The 21,982-nt window shown below is 38.1% G+C and overlaps 1 protein-coding gene across 8 annotated transcripts in view; it reads left to right on the forward strand.

The window, feature by feature from the left end:
* The window catches only part of THRB (thyroid hormone receptor beta), a 374,142-nt gene that overhangs the window by 149,303 nt on the left and 202,857 nt on the right, over positions 1-21,982 (forward strand). For all 8 annotated transcript variants that reach the window (XM_012435513.3, XM_064378613.1, XM_012435514.3 and 5 more), the window contains exon 2: positions 6,454-6,523. The gene's annotated coding sequence lies outside the window, so the exon portion shown is untranslated. The remainder of the gene's footprint in view (positions 1-6,453; positions 6,524-21,982) is intronic.

Raw genomic sequence — 21,982 nt, forward strand, 5'->3', positions numbered from 1 at the left:
TATATTCATATATGTATATGTATTATGTATACAGTATGTAATACATTCTGCCAAATATACCCATTCACTGGTACCAAATCTTTATGAAATTAAAGAGCAGTCAATACAATAAATATTAATAAAAATATTAGCTCTAGAAAACATCTTACAGCAGAGAGGGCACGTAAGTTTCTTCTTAAACTGGTTGGCAATGTCTGTCTGGTTGCTATTTGAGAAGGATTTGGAGATTGTGCTTGGAGTCAGCAGCAAAGAAAGATTGCTTTTGATTAGTCATATCTGTGGTGAACATGGGAGATGGGCAGTGATGATATATATGCTTTGTGTTTATCTTAGAACTTTCTAGTTTAGTAAATCTTTATGGTATCTTGGAAACATGAGTTGCTTCTTCCATTTTATAGAAGGAAGTAAAAGAATAACATATGGATGTTGCCCATAGCTAAGCCTTTCAGTATCTCTTGCTCTTGTTTCATTCTGTTCAGGTTCAGCTAGATTATTTGTTTAGACCATGCCTCATAAATGTTTCTGTTTATTCCTTTTTCATTTCCATTGTCACTATTATGTTTTTGATCTTCATTAAGCACCAGAAGCAAGGAAATCATCTAGAAAGCTTCTATCATAATTTCTTTAAACAGTTTTTATGGGGTCAGGGGTCATAGACGCCATTGTAAACCATGCAACAGCTATGCACCATCTCTCAGGAAATTGAATGCTCGAACAAACTTCTACAAATTACTTAAGGAGGGTTATAAGTTCCCTGGGGTCTGCACCTTATAACCCCTAGTCTAGTTTGTCTGTCTCTAATCTATCCTTCAAATCTCTATCAGGCTACTATTCCTAATGCACAACTGGTATTATATTATCCTTTGCTCACAACCATTAAATTTCCCATTGCCTTTAGAACAAAACTCCAATCTTCTTGGATTAGAATAGAATCTTTCAAGCTCTAGCCCTATTTCTACCTTTGCAGCCTCATCACCCACTCTCCATCTCTATTGCCCTCTCCCAAACACCAAACTTCGAAGCCAAACCAGAATACCTGCTATTCCTTCAGTGTTCCCTGCACTTCATTCCTGCAGTTGCTGCAGCCTAGGAATCCTTTCCCTAATTTCCACCTAGTTGGGACCTTTCTAACCTTCGAGCCAGTATCTTTTCTGATTCTGTTATTTTTAAGAATGTCACACAGAGCACTGAGCAACACCTTGTATGGTACCTTGCACAGCATGACCGTGTATTCATCTGCTTGCCCACAGATCCTTTCCATGCCCTGCCTCTGTATTACTGAGGGGCTGCCTGCTGATGTTTGTGCCTCCTCTGGGTTCAGCCATTGGAAGGCCTTGGAGGAAGGTCAGAGGACTGAAGGAAGGGAGAAGCCAGGGTATTTCTTCTCCAGTCTCTGCCTTAGATAATATCTCTGACAACAGTTGTGTCTCCTCTATGGCTTCAGCTCCTACTGGAGCAGCGAATTAAAGCTTTCAATTTCTGCTGAATGACCCCAATCCCAGGGCTCCAATATCAATACATCCATTTCCATCTCGATAGCTTAGGGGTTTCCTGCTGGATGCCTCATTCTCCCATATTCAACTTCACATCTTTTCCTTCATTTACAAATCAATTACCTGCCTTATACTCTTCCTATTTAAATACCTAAAACAATTTGTTTTCCTGGATAACCCTGATTGATACAGCTGGCATTTGATGGATATTTGCTGAATTTTATTAAACCATTTTCTATGTGGGCATCTCTTTTTTTTTTTTTTTTTTTTTTGAGTGCAATGGGGATAGGCCCCCTATCAGTTATCTAGTGCATAATGACATTATTTGGAATTACCAGGGATAGTAACAAATTACTACAAAACTAATTAGTGTGAAACAATTAGCATTCAGTAGAGCATGAGTCTGAGAGTTGGTTGGGTGCTTCTGCAAGTCTTGGGGGCGCTCACTCATGCATTTGTGATCAGCTGTACATCAACTAGGTGACTCTGCTCATCTTGGCTGGGCTGTCTTATATGTATGGGGCTTGGCTGGTCTAGGCTGATCTGGGGTGGACTTGGTAGAGACAACTGATGTGAGTCAACTCTGATGTGTGTTTCTCATCCGTAACAAGCTATCTAAGGCATATTCTCATGGCAATCACAGGAGAGCAAGAGAAAATACTTAAATGTAGCAAGAACTTTTTCAAACTTCTATATGCAACATATCTGATAACGTTCCAATGGCCAAAGCAAATCACATGGCCAAAAACAGAGTCAAAAAGCACAGGAAAATAGAGCCAACCTCTTCAGTAAGAGGAGCTACAAAGTTACATGATAAAAGGGTAGCTGCAGGGTGGGATAAAGCATTGTGCCTATTGTTAACAATACTGTATTGTGCACTCAAAAATTTGTTATGAGCTGGGCGTGGTGGCTCATGTCTATAATCCCAGCACTTTGGGAGACTGAGGCAGGCAGATCACTTGAGCTCAGGAGTTCAAGACCAGCCTGGGCAACATTCATGGCAAAACCCCATACCTACAAAAATACAAAAATTAGCTGGGTGTGGTGGCACATGCCTGTCATCCCACCTACTCAGGAGGCTGAGGCCAGAGGATCACTTGAGCTCAGGAGATGGAGGTTGCAATGAGCCAAGACTGTACCACTGCACTCCAGCCTGGGTGACAAAGTTAGACCCTGTCTCAAAACAAAAAATTGTTAAGAGGGTAGATCTCATGTTAAGTCTTTTACCAGAGAAAGAGAGAAAGGGAGGAAGGGAGAAAGGGAGGGAGGGAGGGATTAGAAAAAAAATAGATGTTGACAAAACTCTGAAACTCACAGGTGAAAGGAAAACAGTTTATTTTTCTAGAAGATATAATGCAATGGTATATCAATAAGAAAATGTCCACCAACCTGGCAGAAAACCATGGGCAAACCATTGAAAGAAGGCAAGAAGGAAGGAAGGAAAAAAGGAAGGAAGGAGAGGGAGGAAAAGTCACACAATAAGAAATACAAAAAACATTTAAACGTATCAGAAGATTTACAACTTTACTTACCCAAGATATAGGTGAATTCTAACTAAGACTCTGTTTATCTGCTATCAAGTAGACAAATATAATATTTAATAACATTTTAGCAAAGATATGGAGAAACAGGACTTTCAGAGTAGACATAAATTGAAACGACCTCATAGAATTTAATTTGGAAATAAAATCAAAAGGTAAAATGTACATTCACTTTGAATGACCAATTCTATTTCTTAAGATTTGCCCTATGTTTTAACTTGTATGTGTGAGAACTGACACTTATACGATGTTATGCTTTGTAGTCCTTCTGGAATAGCAGAAGAAAAGACTTCACTGGCCTTCAATAAGTGTGATATTATGAGATACTATTTAACTGTCAAAATAAAACTTTAAAAGAATGAATAAGTACTTTATAAAAACATTAAAAGGCCACTAATACGATTCAATCAATCTAGCTCAGGCTTCACATGATTTAGTGAGAAATCAGAGACTAAAGAGAGGGGGTGCGGGGAGAATGAATTAATTTTGCCCTAATATTAAACCCTTTAAAATAGAATTTATTTAAATTTAATGCTTTAAATGCTTTGCAAATAAAATATGCGTTATATGTTTGTGAGTTCTGTGCAATTTCATTCGTACAAAGTTACTCTCACAAAAAAAAAAAATAGGCCAAGTAAAGAGCCGTTTATAAATAACATATTAGTAAACAAAGTTAAAGGAACTTTATTTATCCTTTAACCTTCAATTTGCATTAATTGAGAGCAGTCATGGGAAATAGTGCCAACCTCACCTCAGGTCAGGTGGCTTAACAAAATGAACTGTTTCATGCCCAGAAATAAATATATTCCAAATATAAATATGAATCAGTTACAAAACAGATTCCTTTGAAACTACAAAATAACCACACTGTTAATATATTTGTGCCCCAATTAAAAATGTGCAAAGAACACACATTCTGAGCTAAAGCTGTCCCAGGGAGTGATTCTCATTTTTGCTTTGAATCTTGTGTAAACAAAACTGGGCAGTCTCCTTTGAGCCATGAACAAATTCACAGCCCTTGTTTTCTAAAGAGAATAACTGAAAATGGGTATGTTTAAGTTGGAAGGGTTTGGGGCTTGACCTTGCTACTTTAAATTTCTTTCATCACAGGGAAATCACTTTCAGTTTGTCTACTTGAAGAACTCTAATTTGGCTTGTTCTCCGTTTGAAGCACACCATGAAAAAGATGCCGCATGTTTTTACTATAGCAAAATTTGGATGCCACCTCAGTGACACTGTTTCATTTTCTTCCTAGCAGTTTTATCTTTAAAACCTGAATCTGCTCTCAATCATTTAAAACAAGGCCCATGACATCAAACTGCCTGGGTGTGATTCCTGGCTGGCCTCTTCCACACTGTTTGACTTTGGGCAAAATGCTTAACAGTTCTCCTCTCCTTTCTTCATCTGGAAAATGGGGTTATTTATAATACTTCCCTCATATGGTCATTGTGAGGATTACATTATGTGAAATTAGGCAAAATAATTAGAACAACCCAGTCCATAATGTGTGATTAATAAATGTTGTATATACCAATGCTCATTAATTACATGAGAATTTTTAGTTTTTCACAGAGTCAGAATATTCTTCAAAGCCTGAATCATAATTATGCTCTCAAATAAATATGTTGAAGTCCAATTTTTGTATGCAAAAGGCACTGCTTGTATTCATGTACTAATGTCAGGGTAATGGTATGTATGTCCACATAATACTGTAAAGTCGTAAGAACTGCTATAAACACAAGTCTTCTTGGCTTTGTTAATGGTGTCTTTGAGAATGCTTTTTGAATAAGCTTCTTAATTACCTTGGTCTTCAGCCACGCACTATCAGAGTTTCTGATTGTCAGCCAAATGGTAAGGTGAAGTTAAAGGTTTTGCAGTTGAAGGTTTATGAAATGGACAGTGTAGAGAGATTTTGAAGAAAATAGATAAATACAACTCCAAAGTCTTTCTTAATGCTGTTGTAAAAGGGAAGAAAATTAGTAATAAGTGAGTCAATTTTAATAAATATGTTTTTCCTTTCAACATACTGAGTGTCCACTGCATGGAGTCATAGGGTAGAAGAACCACTGCAGAAACAAGACATGGCAGCTTCTTCAGAAGCCCAGAGTCAAGAGCAGAGAAAATTTGCTTATGCTCACATACATATGCACACCCACACATGACCAACAGTCACTTTAATGATATAACAAGGGTTTTTATGGAGCCATAAACGTTGGATGTTGGGTGAAAAGCCAATGACTGAGTGTATATTTACTCAACGTGGCAGTTAAAGGAAATGAGCTGGTATACATCAGCATGGTTTGAGCCCACATCCATCATACTGAGTCAAAAATGTAGAACAAAAGATACACAAACAGAGATTCATTTCATATAAGTAAATTAAAAATACAAAAACATTGTTCATTGCCCTGGATATGCATTTATGTGTGTGAACGTTTAAAAAAAAAAAAATAGTGTTCTTGAAAGATACAAACCAATTCACAGTCTGGGCTTGGCGTGGGGTTATCAAGGAGAATATACCTATGCTCTAATTTTTCTAATTTAAAAAAAAGGCATTCTTCATGTTATTTTAAAATATACCCTTTTTTAAATAAAAAAAAATTAAAACATAGGTGACAAAATGTTTGCAATGGTTTATATTTTGGGTAGTAAGAACCCAGATGTTTGCCCTGCTAACCTCTGTTTTTCTAAAATGTCTAAGTTACCCACAACAACAGCACAAAAATTGTAGAACTGCAGTTAGTTGAAAATCAGCTTCTCGCTTGCCATGCAGACAGCCAGTCGGTGACATCCTCTGTGGCATGGCAGGTGTCGTGGTCTGTTTGGCTGCCTTTCTCATCTTGTTTGTACCTGGGAGAATTGTTCACCATATGATTGCATTTAGTTAGCACAATCTAGATAGCTTCATGCTTGGATGCATACCCTGATGCAGAACCCATCGCTTCCCCACAGGTTTCATATGGCAATGCCCCACCGAGCCGGCTGGATTGCAACTCTTATATGTTGAGACCTATTCCGGGAACCATCCACCGAGATAAAGCAGGACTCTCTTTAACACAAAGTGTCTAAACAGTTTGAGGTTCACATTTGCTTTTTATTCATCTTCCCAGGCTGCCAATCCAAAGCTCTTGGGTCTTGTCCCTGAAACTCCACAGAAACGTAGATCTCCGAGATTCACAAAAGTTGTCCCACGCCTGTAATGTGTTCTTACAGTACTTGTGTTAAGAGTCCCTTTCCCTGAAACCATCTCCCCATTAGAATAAGATTTTATCTAAGTCTATTTGCATTTATTCAAAATCAGAGACAGCTCTGAAACCAGACCCTATTTAAACACAGAAATAAGAACAGTCGTAGATTAATCGAATGTTGGGAAACTTTAAAACAACTTATATTTATCTTCTGTATTTCCTTTTTTCCAGATCTGCGGTTTCCTTCTGGTTGGCTGTCCTGCGTGGGTGCCAAGTTCCACACGATTTAATGAATAAGAAGGTCAGATGTCAGCTTGACTATTTGCAGACTTGCGATCTTTGCTATTAATTGTCCTTTTTTAGTATTATGGGAATTATTTCCTAATGTGCAATGTTGCTGCTGTTGTATTTAATGTAGTTTTGAACTCTATGGGTATTCAGAAGAAATATAAAGCATTAAATGAACTAAACGCATAATAGAAAAGTAATGCTACTAATTCACTCGAGGCAGTGAGAGAAAAGAGCCTATTTTCACTTGTTATGCCAGAAAACTGTGCTTGGTGAAGATCCAACAGTCCTCTCCCATGTGTCTTTTCCTTGAGTGCTATAAAAAGGCAAGAGAATTAGATAACCCACTGGTTACAGCCAGTCAGACAAGGTACAAGCACCTGTGTGGTAAAGATTCACTTTCTTTACTGGCAAGTCTTCTGAATTCTCCTTTCAGTCCTGAGGCATGTGGTCATATCAAGCACCCATTCAGATCACTGGGTTATAATTTAAGATCCAGTTTGTTTACATAATTATAACAACACAGTTTCAGTTTGTCTATGCAAACTGTTGTGTCAGAACTTTCCTTTCTGTGTTTATCATTTTTAGCAATTTAAAAACTAACCATGGAAAAATGGCTTTCTGGTGATACGATGACATTCAGGCTTGGCCAGGGTCTGGCAGTCTATAGAAATGCTCACTGCTGCAGGAGCCGGGCCCTTTGAATGCTGTCTTTGTGCCTCTTCTTGCCCATGGCCTCTGGCCTATTGTCTAGGCGCCTGGGTTGGGGTGGTGCTATCTGATTGTAAGCAGTACTAGTATTACAGCGCTCAGTGCCCAGGCCCTCCCTTGGGGCCCGCTGTCTGGCTGCCTCTGTCTCCCAGCCCTCCCTAGAGAGAACCAGCCATAGAGAGTTCTCATATCAGAAAACGCTATTGGTAATTTATAGAATGTTCAAGAAAAAAAGATCACTAAGAATCTTCAAGACCTACGGTTTTGTAACTTTTTTTCATCTTTACAAATAGCTCTCTCCTTTTCCCAATTGAAATCTTCCAGTGGCCCCCAATTTGTAAAGCATGGAAAAGGACAGCTATTCTGTTTAAAGATGAGGAGGCTCCTGCAACCCCAGTGCTCAGCCTCTTCTTCAGCCCACCCCAATCAAGGTGACCTCAGAGGTCCTCCATTCCCACCAGGAAACTGAGGGCACCTCTCAGTACTTGCACACTCTTTTTGCAGGGCAGTCTCCTCAACTTACAGATAAGGAAACTAAGAAGAGATTTCTATAGATGCTCAAAACCTGAGGCATTAGACACAAAAGAGTGAACCCTGTATTAATTCATTTCATATAGTTCTAGAAAAAGGAATAACTAATCTGTGGTGATAAGAATCAAAATAGTGATTACCTTGGGGAGAAGAGAGGATTGACTGGCAAGAGGCATGAGGGAATTTTCTAGAGTGATGAAAATGTGTATAGAAGTGTGGGCGACCTGCCATTTATTAAAACTCACCTGTGCATTTTACTTTATATAAATTGTACTTCCATGAAAAAATAAAAACAAAGAGGAAAATAAAGAAAAAATAAATTAGGCATTTAGTGAATGAAAATACTGTACCAGATATTTGAGTTTGATCAATTTTCTTAAAGCTATGTAGGCTGTTTATTGAATCCAGTCTAAGGTCATTATGCAGAGAGCTTCTGAAGATTTAAAATCATGCTGCTCTTTTAATATTTTTTGTTCAATAATCACCAAATCCAGAGGAAAAAAAACTCTCAAGGAATTCCAAACAATGAAACCCGTAACGTGGCTAAGGTGTGATACCTGGGAGTTCTGGGAGTAGGGATCCAGAGGACAATATTTGATTCCACTGACCACAGAGGCCAAGAATCATTGCACTCCCAGTATGTAGCTCCCAGGAGGCCTAGAGAGGCACCATATTCCAGACAGGGGTCCTCTGAGCTTGCAGGACTCTAAGAAGCCCCTTAAAAGTCTCTGCTGGGTGGAGTGCTGGTGGGTAGAGACCATCTAGGTCACCCACCCAAGATGCAGCTGGGCTTTTATCTGTTTAGGTATTGGGCTTCTCTATCCATTTCCATGTATATAAAGAATTCCGTAAGTGAGAAACATGTGACAAACATTACACATATTGTATACCCATTCTTAATGAGCCAGATAACATGGAATTCTACTCTTTTAACTATGCTGGACTTTTGCCTCCCAAGATTGTACGGAAAAACATGGTCCAGTTCTGGCACATTCGGGATCATTCTGCAGGGTCATACTGATCTGAACTGACGCTAAGAGTTATGGATAGTCTTAGCCTAAGCTACTCCCCCAAAGAAATATCCCTTCTGAGCCTCTTGCCAGAATTTTGATGCAATCAGGAATATTGTGAGAAACAGGAAAGATCAAAATAAGCTTGGGGCCCTCTGGAGGCGCTGAGCATGTAAGTGGCTATCGTTGGCTTTCCATCCAAGACCATATTGCTCATTGCCTAGGGAAATGCGATGCCATAGTGAGGCCCCATCCTGTGGGGGTCCCAAAGATGTCTTTCTTTAATTTGGGGTTGCATGTTGTTCACTAATCTCCACTTCACTGATATAAACCTCATTTCTGTCATGCATTACTTTAACATGAACTATTAACAATACTCATCAAATTCAAATTCTTCATAATTTTTTAATCCTTTACTCCTACTCATCTGACTGCTTTTTAAATGCCCTATAAAATACAGACTTCTCATATGTCTTAGCAGAGTGGAACTTCTGGTGGCTGAGGTTGAAAGACAGGCCTTCCGTGGTACCTATGAAACAGGCTGCTTGTGAATTCAGTCTTTTTGCTTTCAGAGGGTATCAAGAACTATCAAATGATGGGCCCTTTACCTGTGTTTTTGCAGTAGGGTATTTTGACCCTCTAAAAAGCACTTTCCTTGCCCTGAAATGCTTTGAAACAACTTCATTTAAATTTTGCTATTGTGTGTTTTAGAAGGCAGCTAGTAGGAAGGTGATTATTGTGGCAGAAATACAGCTAAGGACATAGGCTAGTGCAGATGGGACCCAGGGGCCAATTCTGCATTTTAGAGCCTCAAGAGTGAAATAGGGCTAGGAAGAGCAAGGAAAATGTTTTTGAAAAGAAAATGATGACAGCATTAGGAAATGGCAAGAAAGAGTCATGTGGAGCTGGAGAAGGAAGGATTTGAAGATACTTAAATGTTCCAGCCTTTGAGTCTGTATTATTTTTCTTCAGAAAGGACAAAATGTCTACCACTTGAGTGATTTCCTAACAAAGGGCCAAAGCCTATATCACTCACAACACAGATCCTCGGCAACACAAATTCAGCTCACTAAGGAAGCTATGGTAAAACTGAATCAGCCATGAAAAAGAACACTTGAAATAACCAGGACATTTTTTTAACCCACGCATACTGTGCTTTGCCTGCACATGCACACAAATTTCCTGATCAAACCAAATTTAATTTAGCAAGAGATTTTTCTCCAACCAGTTTAGTTTAATGTGCATGGGAGCAGAAATAAAATTATACAATATAAGAGTTTGAGCAGAATTTGCTTTTTTGCAATTCCATTTGAAAGGACCTATTTCAAGTCATTAAGAGTCAATTTAACCAAATGGAAAATATCAAGATATAAGTCATAGTCTTCTGTATTCCAGGGACTTTGGGCAAGTGATTCTCCTAGAGCCGAAGTTCTAGAAATTTCTTTCTTTCTTTTCTCTCTCTTGCTTTCTTTCTTCCTTGGTCAAGTAAATAATGTAACGTGTGTAGTCAGATCCAGTTATTCACGAGAATGGGCGTGAGGGTAAAATGTAAATCATTAAAGTCCAATTTATTGACTTTTTTTCCACGTTTTTAAAAACAGTATGCTCAACATTTTCATCCACCAAACTGCTTGTAAGAGCTGTTCACAAGCTAGAAAATATATCTGGGTTTGATTTTTATCTCCTTTTTCTTTCCCCAAATATTTTCCCTATTGGTGCTATTGAGCTATTAATTTAAAAGCAGGCTGATAAAAAGTTACAAACACCCTGATGTGTATATTATTTTTATTCTGTTTGTAGACAAAGAAATTTAGAGTAAAATGGTTAGGAGCAATGCCTAAAGGCTTCCCTGTCACAGCGGCAGGGCTGGGCTTTGACTCAGATCATTCTATTGGCAAGCTCCTGGTCTTTGGAAGAGAAGTAATAGATCAAAGTATGCCAACATAATACATTGGCCAAATTGGAGAAATAGCTGAATTTTTGAAGAGATAAAAGTATTATTTTGGACCTGCCCATTGTGAAAACCATAAAAAACAGTGATTAAACAAACAAAAGTTTACCTTTTTCTCCAAAGCAGAGGGTATGGTTCTATGGTCAGCAGAGACTCGGGTAACTTCTATCATTCTGCATTGCTATTCTTAGCATATGGGTTTATCCTCAAGAGTTCCTCTTGGTTAAAGATAACTGCTGGGGTGCAATCCTTCACATATAAATTCTAGACAACAGCAGCAATGGGGGAGGAGTATTAAAAGGCACCCATTTCTGGCTGTGTTTTTTCTCTTTAGAGAGTCTTATCAGAATGCCCATCAAACAACTTCTATCTACAGTCTCATCTACCGACTCTTAGTTGCAAAGGAAGTGGGAAGATGTGGCTGGGTAACTTGCCACCCAGAATAAAAGTGGGATTTGTTTGTGAGGGAACATGTGGAGACACCAGCAGACTTGGTCACAGTTAGGCAGCTAGAGGAGACCCTTCAAGTATGGAGAAGAATGGTCAAGGTGGGGCTTTCAAGGGACTGATCTTGTAGCCAAGTGTATGATGGATAAAAAGGGGATTGATGAAAGGTAGTTTTGGGTACTGTGATTTGTGGTGATAAGCTCAGTATTAGTGAGATGGCATCAGGGATAGGAGATAATAGATACATATGATCAAATTTGTAGAGTGAATTGACCAAGGAGAATGTGTTTATTAGTTAGCTGCTATCCAAAACTTTGAACTGTGTTTAAACACACACACACACACCACACACATGGAGGTGTGTGTATGTATATAAACACACTATATATGTGTATCTATATTCATACAAACATGCATACATAAAACAAAAACAACAATGTAAAACTTTTCTAGGGCTCCATACCACCAATACGAATGATTTCAAACTTTAGTATCCCTAAGAATCACCTGGAAAACGGAGGCTAAATTACAGGCGTTGAAAGAGAATGCGAGAAAGAAAAATTGTGAAGATAACTAGGAAGTCATCATAAGAAACCAAGCTGGAGAAAGTAAAAAGTTAGGATGGGGGAGGAGCCAGGTGTTAAGTTTTTGTTCTCTCTTTTTTCTTCCTTTCTTCCCTTCCTCCAACTCTCTCTCTCTTATTCCCTTCTTCCCTGCCCTCTCCCCTTCTTTTTTCTTTCTTTTTGTCTTTAATTTTTTAATTTTAGGAGGAGTAGACTTATAAGTTTGGTAATCATCTTTTCATAAACTTTTCATTATAGGCTCCCAAATAAGAAAGAAATTAACACTCAAGTCATCATAACTCCCTTTTGTTAAGCCATAAAACAGCAGGCAATGCCATTTTACAGATGACAAAATCAAGACTCATCTATGGTCTTGACAGTTGGAGCCAGACCCCCCAGCATAGCTCTTTTGGAGCTACCTATATCCATGGTACATGATACACTGGCAGGTGCACACATCCCTTGTGTGTGTAATCCACACAAAAATGACCAAGTCTGTCAGTACAACTTTCATGGTACTATATGTTTGACACCCTTAGCTTCAAGGCAAAAACTATTTTTTATTTTAGCTTTTACAGTCAGCAACAGTTAAATAAGTATAACTTGGTTTTCTCATTTTAACCCCTTCTGATTGCATTTTGTAAAGCTCATGTGAGCCCTGTTTTTTCCCACCAAATTCTGGAGAGGGGCAGGTTTGGTTGGCACTGGCTGCTGGCTACTCCAGGTGTCTTCCCATACAGCTTGCTGGGGCAAGTGTTGTGATTTCTGCTCTGACATCCTGGACAAAGTCTCTCATTAATAAGTAGATGCCTACCTACTTACGTAGTAAAAGTCTAAAAGCATGCCTGGGAAAAACACACACCAACTGTAAAACAGTGGTTAGCTTGGTGAGAGATGAGAGGGAGGAGAGAGAAGAAGATGGGTTGGTAGCATTTTGCTATTTTATTTCTTATAGGGTGATGGATCAAATATCACAAATCTGAACATCAGGTACCTGGGTGTCTATAATATTGTTTTTTATATGTTGAATGTGTTAACTGCCTTATAACTTAAACTTTTTTAATAAATTAAGTACATGCCCTTATAGGCAAAGTGATTTGAGCCTTTGAAATGAAACCTTTCCTTTTAATTTTGAGCAGTCTACGATAGTGTTTCTCAAAGTAAAGCGTGCATTAGAATCATCTAGATAGTTTGTTAAAACAGTATCTTGGGTTCCATTGCCAGAGCCTCTGATTCAGTAGGTCTGGAGTTGGACCTGAGAATCTGCATTTTAACAAGATCTCCAATGATGCATGTTGCTTATCCAGAGACCACACTTTGAGAATCACTGGTCTGGAAGAATTTTTCATCAAGAAAACTAGAGTTGTGTTGATTGCTCACTTTTTCATTCATTAAACAAGTGTCAGTTACATAAATGTGTCTATTCTAGCTCTTCAACTGGGCCAAGTATTGCACATGAATGTATAAAAATAATCTGTCTATGGTGGAAAGGATACATGACTGTTCAATACAATTGTGCAGGTTGGACACTGTAAATGGTGCCCACTGGAGTACTATAGTTTAGCCAGATGTGACAGTCAAAAGACTGTCACAAAGAAACAAAGCAACATATGCACAACAGTGTAATACATGCTATGATATAAATATGCATGATATTCTTTGAGAGATGAACAGAACCATGAAACCCAAAAATGAATTGGGGATATAGAGTCAGGCAAGGGTTCCTGGAGGATAGGACACCTCAGTTGAGTCTACACAGGTGAAAAGAAGTTATCTGGTCAGCAGTAAAGATATAAGAGGACAGGCAGGGGAAGTAGAATATACAAAAATATGAAATGTAGTTTGTAAGAAGGGTTTGGACATTCGGAGTTTGAGGTATTTACAGAACATTCATGTGGAGGCATCAAATGCTCACGGATATTTCCTGGGCTGTGGACTTCAGTTTGGATAATATCCAGGTATTAATCACTTGTATTTATATATTATTATAAATAATACTGCAGCAAATATACTTACATATACATTTTGTCTTAATTTCTGATTATTTCCATAAGAGGCATTTCTAAAATAAAGGCTATTGATAAATATAGTAAAATTATTTTACAAGATGTTGTGTCATTTTATGCTTCCATTAGCATTGTAGAAGAATGTCTGCCTCCCTACGACCTCAGCAACATTATTTAATCTTCACAAACTAGATAATCCAATAATGAGGCTGCTTTAATGTATACTTTACTGATTATTTGTAACGCTGGACATTTTTCACTTTTTGTTGACCTTTATTCAAGGTTTATTTATGTCATGTGCCTATTTTCTATAGGATATTGATTTTTTAAAATAATTTTTAAGAACTCCTTTTTTCTTTATGAAGGATATTATCTCTTTGTCTGTCTCATGCATTGCAAATGTGTTGTTCTAATTTCTCATTTACCTTTGCTGTAACAGTAGATAGCTGTTCCCTCTGCCTGGAACACTCTCAGGTATCCCACCAATATGCCTAGTGGGCTCACTCCCTCAGCTGTTGTAAATCTTAATTTGAATTTTATCCTCTCATTGAGGTTCACTCTATTTGCTACTTCAAATCCCCAACAAGGACAGATCTTGACAGTTCTGATCCCATAGCATCTTTCACCTTTTCACATAAAACATCGTTTATTTATTTTGTTGTTAGTTTCCATCCATTAAAATGTAAGCTCCTTAATAACAAGGACACAGAAGCTTTGTCTGTTTTATTTGCAGATATATCCCAAGTACCTAGGATTGTGCTTTGGCACATAGTAGATGCTTAGTATCTATCTGTTAAGTGAATATTAATTGGTTTTATATAGTCATTTATTGTCCTAGGGTTTCAAATTTTAATCCATATAAATGCCTCCTTTAGGATCTGATTCAAATGTCTGGTCTATTCCATTGTCTACTGATGAATGTTTTAAACCCTTACCATTAGGATTTTCCAACACTCTTAGAAACTCTTATAGCAACTATTTGATTGAATTAGAAACAAAATTCAAATTTCTTACTTCCTAAATATATCCCTTAGAAGTGGGAGAATGAGAGTGGGGGGTGGTGTCTGAGCATTTGCTTCGATGAACAAAATAGTTCATCAAAAATGTTTGTCTCTTTCACAAAATCATTTAATTACCTACTTTATTCTAAACACAAGTTTTTGTAGTTGTTCATTCCTATGTTAAGCTGACTTATTTTATGAACACTCTCAATGGCAACCATATAAGAAGTCCATATTAAAGATTGGACAGCTTCAGCCGGGCACAGTGGCTCACGCCTGTAATCCCAGCACTTTGGGAGACCGAGGCGGGCAGATCGCATGTCAGGAGTTAAGAGACCAGGCTGGCCAATATGGTGAAACCCTGTCTCTACTAAAAATACAAAAATTGGCTGGGTATGGTAGTGGGCACTTGTAATCCCAGCTACGTGGGAGGCTGAGGCAGGAGAATCGCTTGACCCTGGGAGGCTGAGAGTTCAGTGAGCCAAGATTGTTCCATTGCACTCCAGCCTGGGAGACAGAGCAAGACTTCATCTCAAAAAAATAAAAAGAAAAAGAAAGTTGTAATTAACTGTGGTGGGGGCCATGGGGGAGATCAGGATGCATATTCACAAAAAGGTGAACAATCATTCTAGTTATTCATTATTATTTATGTTTTGCAACTCCAAATGAATGGGGCAGATACCACATATTCAAGATATTAAGAAGAGGAAAAGATGATGGTGGATCGCAGTGATCTATGAATCCTTTACTGAGGGCATTAGAATTTGTATCAAGCCTAGAAGAATAAGTGGAATTTGACTTTTATTAGAGAGGAGAAAGGGAGCAGGAGGGCTATCAGTCCTAAAACCTATTTTCAACACTTAGCAGTTTCTGTTCTCGTGTTGTTTTCATTATTGAAGGCAATGGGTGTTATCCTATCTAGACTATTGCTATAGTATGATTTATTACATGTTGGAATATTTTTTATTTCTACTTCAAACATTTGGCACATTAACACACTTTTTTTTACATTTTTGAAATTGAAGTTAATCAATGAGGGAAAACAGGCATGGATTGTTATATTTAGACCAATCATCAAAGACAACAGCAAGTGTTCTCCTTTTTTTGTTTTTTTGTTTGTTTGTTTGTTTGTTTGTTTGTTTGTTTGTTTTGAGACAGAGTCTCTCACTCTGTCACCCAGGCTGGAGTGCAGTGGAGTAATCGCAATTCACTGCAACCTCTGCCTCCTGGGTTCAAGCAATTTTCCTGCCTCAGTTTCCTGAGTAGCTGAGATTACAGGCATGTACCACCATACCTGGCTAATTTTTGTCTTTTTAATAGAGATGGAGTTTTGCCATGTTGGCCAGGCTGGTCTCGAACTCCTGAACTTAGGTGATCCACTCACCTCAGCCTTCCAAAGTGCTGGGACTACAGGCATAAGCCACTGCACCCAGCCTCTCCTTGCTCTTTTAAAACCATTTGCAATTAATTGAGAGTGAACAAATTACTTTCTTTCAGTGCTGTTTTTCTTCCTTTGAGAGGAAGCATTTAATATGACAGGCATCATGCCAACCATTAGTTATCAATGTTAACAGAGTCTGAAGCAGCAGTGATGAACTACCTATCTCACTTAATCTAGAGACCACCCTGTAGTAATAAGCTTAATCTTTTCCCCGTAGCAAGTCTTTCATGAGAGTGATTAGTAAATAACAAACTCATCTGATAGACTACATATTTGACTTCTTTCTCTTCTGCTGCTGCTTCTTCTTGTCTGTAAAAGGATAAAAGACAGATAGCCAAAAACAAGAAGCAGAAATTTAACCCACAGTCTGAAGAGATAGACCCTGACTATATAGGAGCATGCTGAAATTCTCAATTTTATTCATTTTATTTTGATGTTTCCATTTAATCTAATATTCTATCATACATATTTTACAGTTCTCATTTCATCTTAAATAGTATAATACATAGTTTTCAGCAAGATAGATACAGCATTGAATCTGCTTATTGTGAGGGTATTTACCTACTTGATTTTCTGGCCATCAGAAATAAGAAACAAAGATTTGAGCACATTCCATTTAGCAACCAACAGATTACACGGACCTTTAGCGTGCTCATTTAAGCTTGGCCTTGGTTCTTTTACATCTTGGATCTGTGAACTACAATTATGGCCATGTTACTAAATGATTTACGTTTTTATTTAGCATGTTGTTAATGAAAAGTAACTATTTTCTCCATTAAAATTCAAAGAGAGTAGAGGTTGAAGGTAAAAAGTTGACGTCTATGCAGTTTTCTGTATGTATATTACATTTCATAATAAAAAACGAGGTTAGAACAAACGAAGTAACTGTAACAGGATGGGCAAATGACCAAGTAACAACTAGCAACACAATTTCTCTAAGGAAGGGAGCTGTTTATTTGGAAAAAAATGCCTTGGTCAGTGTGCTGGAGGTAAAAAGGTAAATCTGCAAGGGAGCTAGGTGAGAATGGAACTGTTCTGCTGTAGACAAAGCGGGGTTTTGGCCGTTACTCTAAAGAAGAGAAGGAGAAAGATAGAATAAATGGATGGATGAATGGATGGAAATGAATGAATGAGCAAACTGGACAAAGCATCACAGAGAAGACAGGTAGCTATAAAGTTAACAGAGTGACTCCTTTCTAAGACCTCTCAAGTCCTCAATAAAGAAACTGAAATGTGTGATAGGGGATCCTAGTAGATCTGCTGTAGAAATGACCTACCTGTGAGTCAGTTGAAACTGAGGGAAGCATGGAGTGAGACAGGCAGGTCAGGTGCCCACAGGGGTGGTATCCAAGGTGGCTGGGGGGATTGTAGAAAACCTTCATATGGGTGTTCAGACCAAAGTGGAAGCTGGAGGAGGAGATCTTTTATTAACAGGTGTAGCACTTTGTGGTGGTTTAGAACAGTGCTGCTTATGTTTTAATCCTGTTATACATTTGAAAGAACTATTACATAGTAAGTTTGATCCCTGATTGCTTTATTTCAAGTTACTGAAATGGTTTGGGAATTGACTCCCATACTTAATTTCTAAATCCTCCTATTTAGATAAATGTCTACAACTGGTATTATGACTTCTGGAGAATTCTAGTGGAGGTCCTAGGGAGAGTCCTCATCTGCTTATGCCAACTATTGGTGTTTCTAGTCACACAGAATTATAGAACCATAGACATGGAAAGTTTCTTAGAGATGATCATTTGCTGCTCTAAGTATGATTTGTGGCTACAAGCATTGGCCCCACCAGGGAGCTGGTTAGGAACGCAGAATCTCAGGGCTCACTCCAGATCTAATGAATCAGAATCTGTACTTTAACAAGATCCCAGGTGATTTTTATGCACAGTAAAATTGGAGAAGGCTGAGTCAACACGCAATGCTCTTGCACTCCACATAGCTAGATGCATTGTATGATGGTTGTTGCTCCCTAAGAATACTATTCGAAAAAGAACAGAGCCATTAACAGCTCCTGTCTTGCTTGGCTTGGGGAGCAGCTGCCATTTTAAAGGGTAGAAATGCTGCTCCCAGAAAGTGAAGAGGGAATAGGATCCAAAAAAAAAAAAAAAATAGGTAGGAACGGTGGTTGCCTGGGGCCTGAGTTAGTTAGAACAAGTCAGGTTATTGAGGAAAACATGATGGTAATTTTATCTGTGGGCCACATAAAGCTCATCTGAATGACATCACCTTATGGAAAACCTAGATACCAGTAGGCCTTCTTTTAAAGATTTTTGAGGAAGAGAAAGTGGAGTGAATGGGAAACAAGTGGGCACGAATGTAATGATCGTAAGAAAAAATGCTCTTATGGTCAAATTCACTCACAAGTTCTGTGTCTATACCAATCTGGGACTGATGCATTTACTAGCACCCAAACCGTGTTTGTGTTACAAAAGGTGGCAGGATATTAGGTAGGAGAGATGGAGCTAAAGTCTTTGATCTTTTCTGTGAAAGATTAGATGCAGGACCATGTGATAAAATGAATGTGAGACTATTCCCGTATATCGCTTAGCTATAGAAAATACAAGTTTCTACAACAAGAAATGAGTTTCAGTAGAAGGATCTAGATGAGCCATAACCTTGATAATAACAATGGGAAAAAAAACAATTCACAGTAATATTCCTTTGCACCTGAACAACTATACATTGAAGCAATCAGATTTCAGTTCAGAAAGGAAATGCTGAAGAGAGATTATGATGGCCCAAGATGTGCAAACCCAGAGAGGAAAGCCGCTCTCCAGGCAAAGAAAGGAGCTTCAGAAGTTCCTCTAAAAGACTTAGACACTTTAATTACCCTAGTAAGGGGCCATAAAACAGAGAGGGGAGGTGGGCCTGGCCCGAAGCAAATACAATAAACTGTTATCTGGCAGATATAGATTATATTAACCAAAAAAATGATTCTTAAACCATTTACCTACTTTTCCCAGGGACTTTAAAACAATTACTGTTTTCTACCTTCATTTGAATCTATGAAAGCTGTAGTTTTAATTTGAAAGAATAAAACAGGTTAAGCTTCTACTACTGGTTTATTTTCCCAGCTAAGTGATTAAGGGGACAAAGTGAAATGCATACCTATCATTGTTTCTCTCCAAATCAATATTTTATAAAGTTCATTTTTTATCCAAATTTATCTCTAGTTTCTTACATTATAATTATGCCTTTAAATATATTTATAATTCTAATTTCTCCTGGACTTCTGAGATTATCTTATTTTTCTTGGCCTGAAATTAACATTTTTCTTGGCTTTATACTATAACTCAGTACTGTCCACTAAATATATAAAATGAGCCACAAATCCAACTCACATATGTAATTTTAAATTTCCTAGTAACCACATTAAAAAATAAAAACAACAGGTGAAATTTATTTTAATACCACATTTTCTAACTCAATATATAAAATAGTATTCCAACAAGTAGCCAGTAGAAAAATTATTAATGAGATATTCTACATTCTCTTTTTCATGCTAAGTCTTCAAAATCTAGTGTGTATCTTACACTTACAGCACATTTCATTTGAGCTAGTAGCTATGTGTGGCTGATGACTAGTGGCTACCATATTGAACAGCACAGCATTGATTCCAGGGCAATCATTCCTAATATTTTGGATTTAGGTTTCTGTAGGGGGACCTTATGAAAACCGTGGACCTTGCTCCCAGAAAAAAATTATATTGGAATACAATCCTCCATAAATTTTCAAGGAATTTATGAAATCTTAGAAGCCCATCTTGGACTCTCCTGAGGTAAAATCATCCCAAACGTCCATAATTTCATCACCAGTCTCACATTTTTTATAGTTGACCTTTTGGATTTACATAAATTATTTTAAGCTACTATTTCTATAAATGAAAAATGTGTCATATATCAAAAGCAAAAGATAACTGTAAAAAATTACTATTCTTCTTTTAAAAATTCATAAACCTACCCCCTAAACTTATCTTTCATATCACTCTTCGGGATGCACTGCCTAGGGATTTGGAAACCAGATGAGGAGGCCCTGCTCTCAGGCTTCCTCTGAATGGATGCAGGAATGAAATGGAGGCTTCAGGGATGCACTATTAGGTCATTATAGTAACACAACGGAGAGGAGACGGAGATTGGGGGTGTAAAACTGGGCAAAGTCATTCACTTTGATAAGGTTCATGGACTTTAGAATTATTTATTTGCTTCTGCTGATTTTTCTTCCCTGGTTGTTTGTGAGAAGAACATCTTTAAACTCTGTCCTCTTGGGGGAAAGGATGGATAAGAGAAGGAGACCTGGGTGGTGGCTTAGATGAGCTCTGCTCCAGGCCTTAAAGAGATGGCTCTTTCTCTCATCTTTTCTGCAAGCTTCCTCCTTTCACAGTCTAATTAGTGAGACCCAGTGGACAGAAGAGAAAGGATATAAGTGCTTGGCCACTTGACCTTCCTGCCACATAGGCCTCAAGTCCAAGATTGCAAATGCAAATGCCAGCAAAGGTTGGGTGGGTAAGTTCAATGAGTCACTTCTGAAGGGACTGGAAATTTGGATCTTTGAGCAAAGTTTTTCCCCTTTTTGTCAAATGTTGACTAATTTGTTATTAATATTATATTTAACGTTAGATATTTATACTTGGTATTTAATACTGGAAACACCAACCAGAAGACTGACTATAGATTGTAATTCAGGCTGAATCAGGCCATCAGGATGCCAATTAAGTCTTCTGCCAAAACATCAGTGCTGGTTCTCAACTCAAACATGTTCATGCGTTTGGTTGATATTACAGTGAGGGGAGGGCTGGGATGCTGCTGCCCTTTAGCAGTATAAGGACAGTCCTGCACCCAAAGATTTGTCCTGCCCCAAATGCCATAATGTCCTTGTTGAGAAACACTGAAATAGTAAAAGAAATTCTGCAGGTCCTCATGCGATAATACGGTTCAACTCTCATTAGGAGCTAAGGCTCTGTTTGGTAAAGAGAAGACAATACATTTTTCTGGAGCATCTCTTTCCTTTTGATTGGACAGGCATGGCAGACGTAGCAGGCTTCAAGTATTTGAGGTTTCTGATCATCTTTAGTTCATCTCATGTTTCTGCAGTTTTTTTTTTTCTCTTTTTCTGGTTTTAGTATGCTTACACTCTTCAGAGAGTTTTAGCATTATTCCTTTATGAAATGACTTTCAAAAAGTGACACCCAAAGCAATGACTTGACTGAAAGTATATGACTGAGAAAGGCCCCTGTTGCTAGACTCCCATAATAGAGAGTATAGCTGAGATGTCCACTCATGCTCAAAACGGAGTTATGCTACAGGTGTGACCTCCACAGCAGCAGACGTCCTTGCCATGGGTTGTTTGAAAACACTGAGTTTGCCATGATGCTGTGTTCCATATCCATACCAGTTCCACTGAGACATGTGCCAGCTTTTATTCAGTGAAGACCATTTTCCTTGAACAAACGAGGGTGTATATGACCCATTCTCTGAGTTTTAGATGAGTGATGGGGTATTTTGTCCCTTCTCATCTAGGTGATCTGTCCATCTATTTTATGAAAACTTTTTAGTGCACTATAACACACATACACTAAAGCATATAAGGCTCCATGAGTTTTTTATATAGTTGCATACCCATGTAACTTACACTTAGAAGGACATACAAAACATTTCCAGCAACACTGAAGGTTGCCCATGCCCCTCCCTGTCACTACCTGCCCCATACCAGGATTACCACTTTTCTGACTTTCATCACCATTGATTAATGTTTTTATCTGTTCTTGAACTTCTTATACATATTACATAATACACACTCTTTTGAATT

This window comes from Aotus nancymaae, unplaced genomic scaffold (genome assembly GCF_030222135.1).
Source record: "Aotus nancymaae isolate 86718 unplaced genomic scaffold, 86718_ANA_hifiasm-v0.15.2.pri h1tg000019l, whole genome shotgun sequence".
In the NCBI taxonomy this organism is placed as follows: Eukaryota; Metazoa; Chordata; class Mammalia; order Primates; family Aotidae; genus Aotus; species Aotus nancymaae.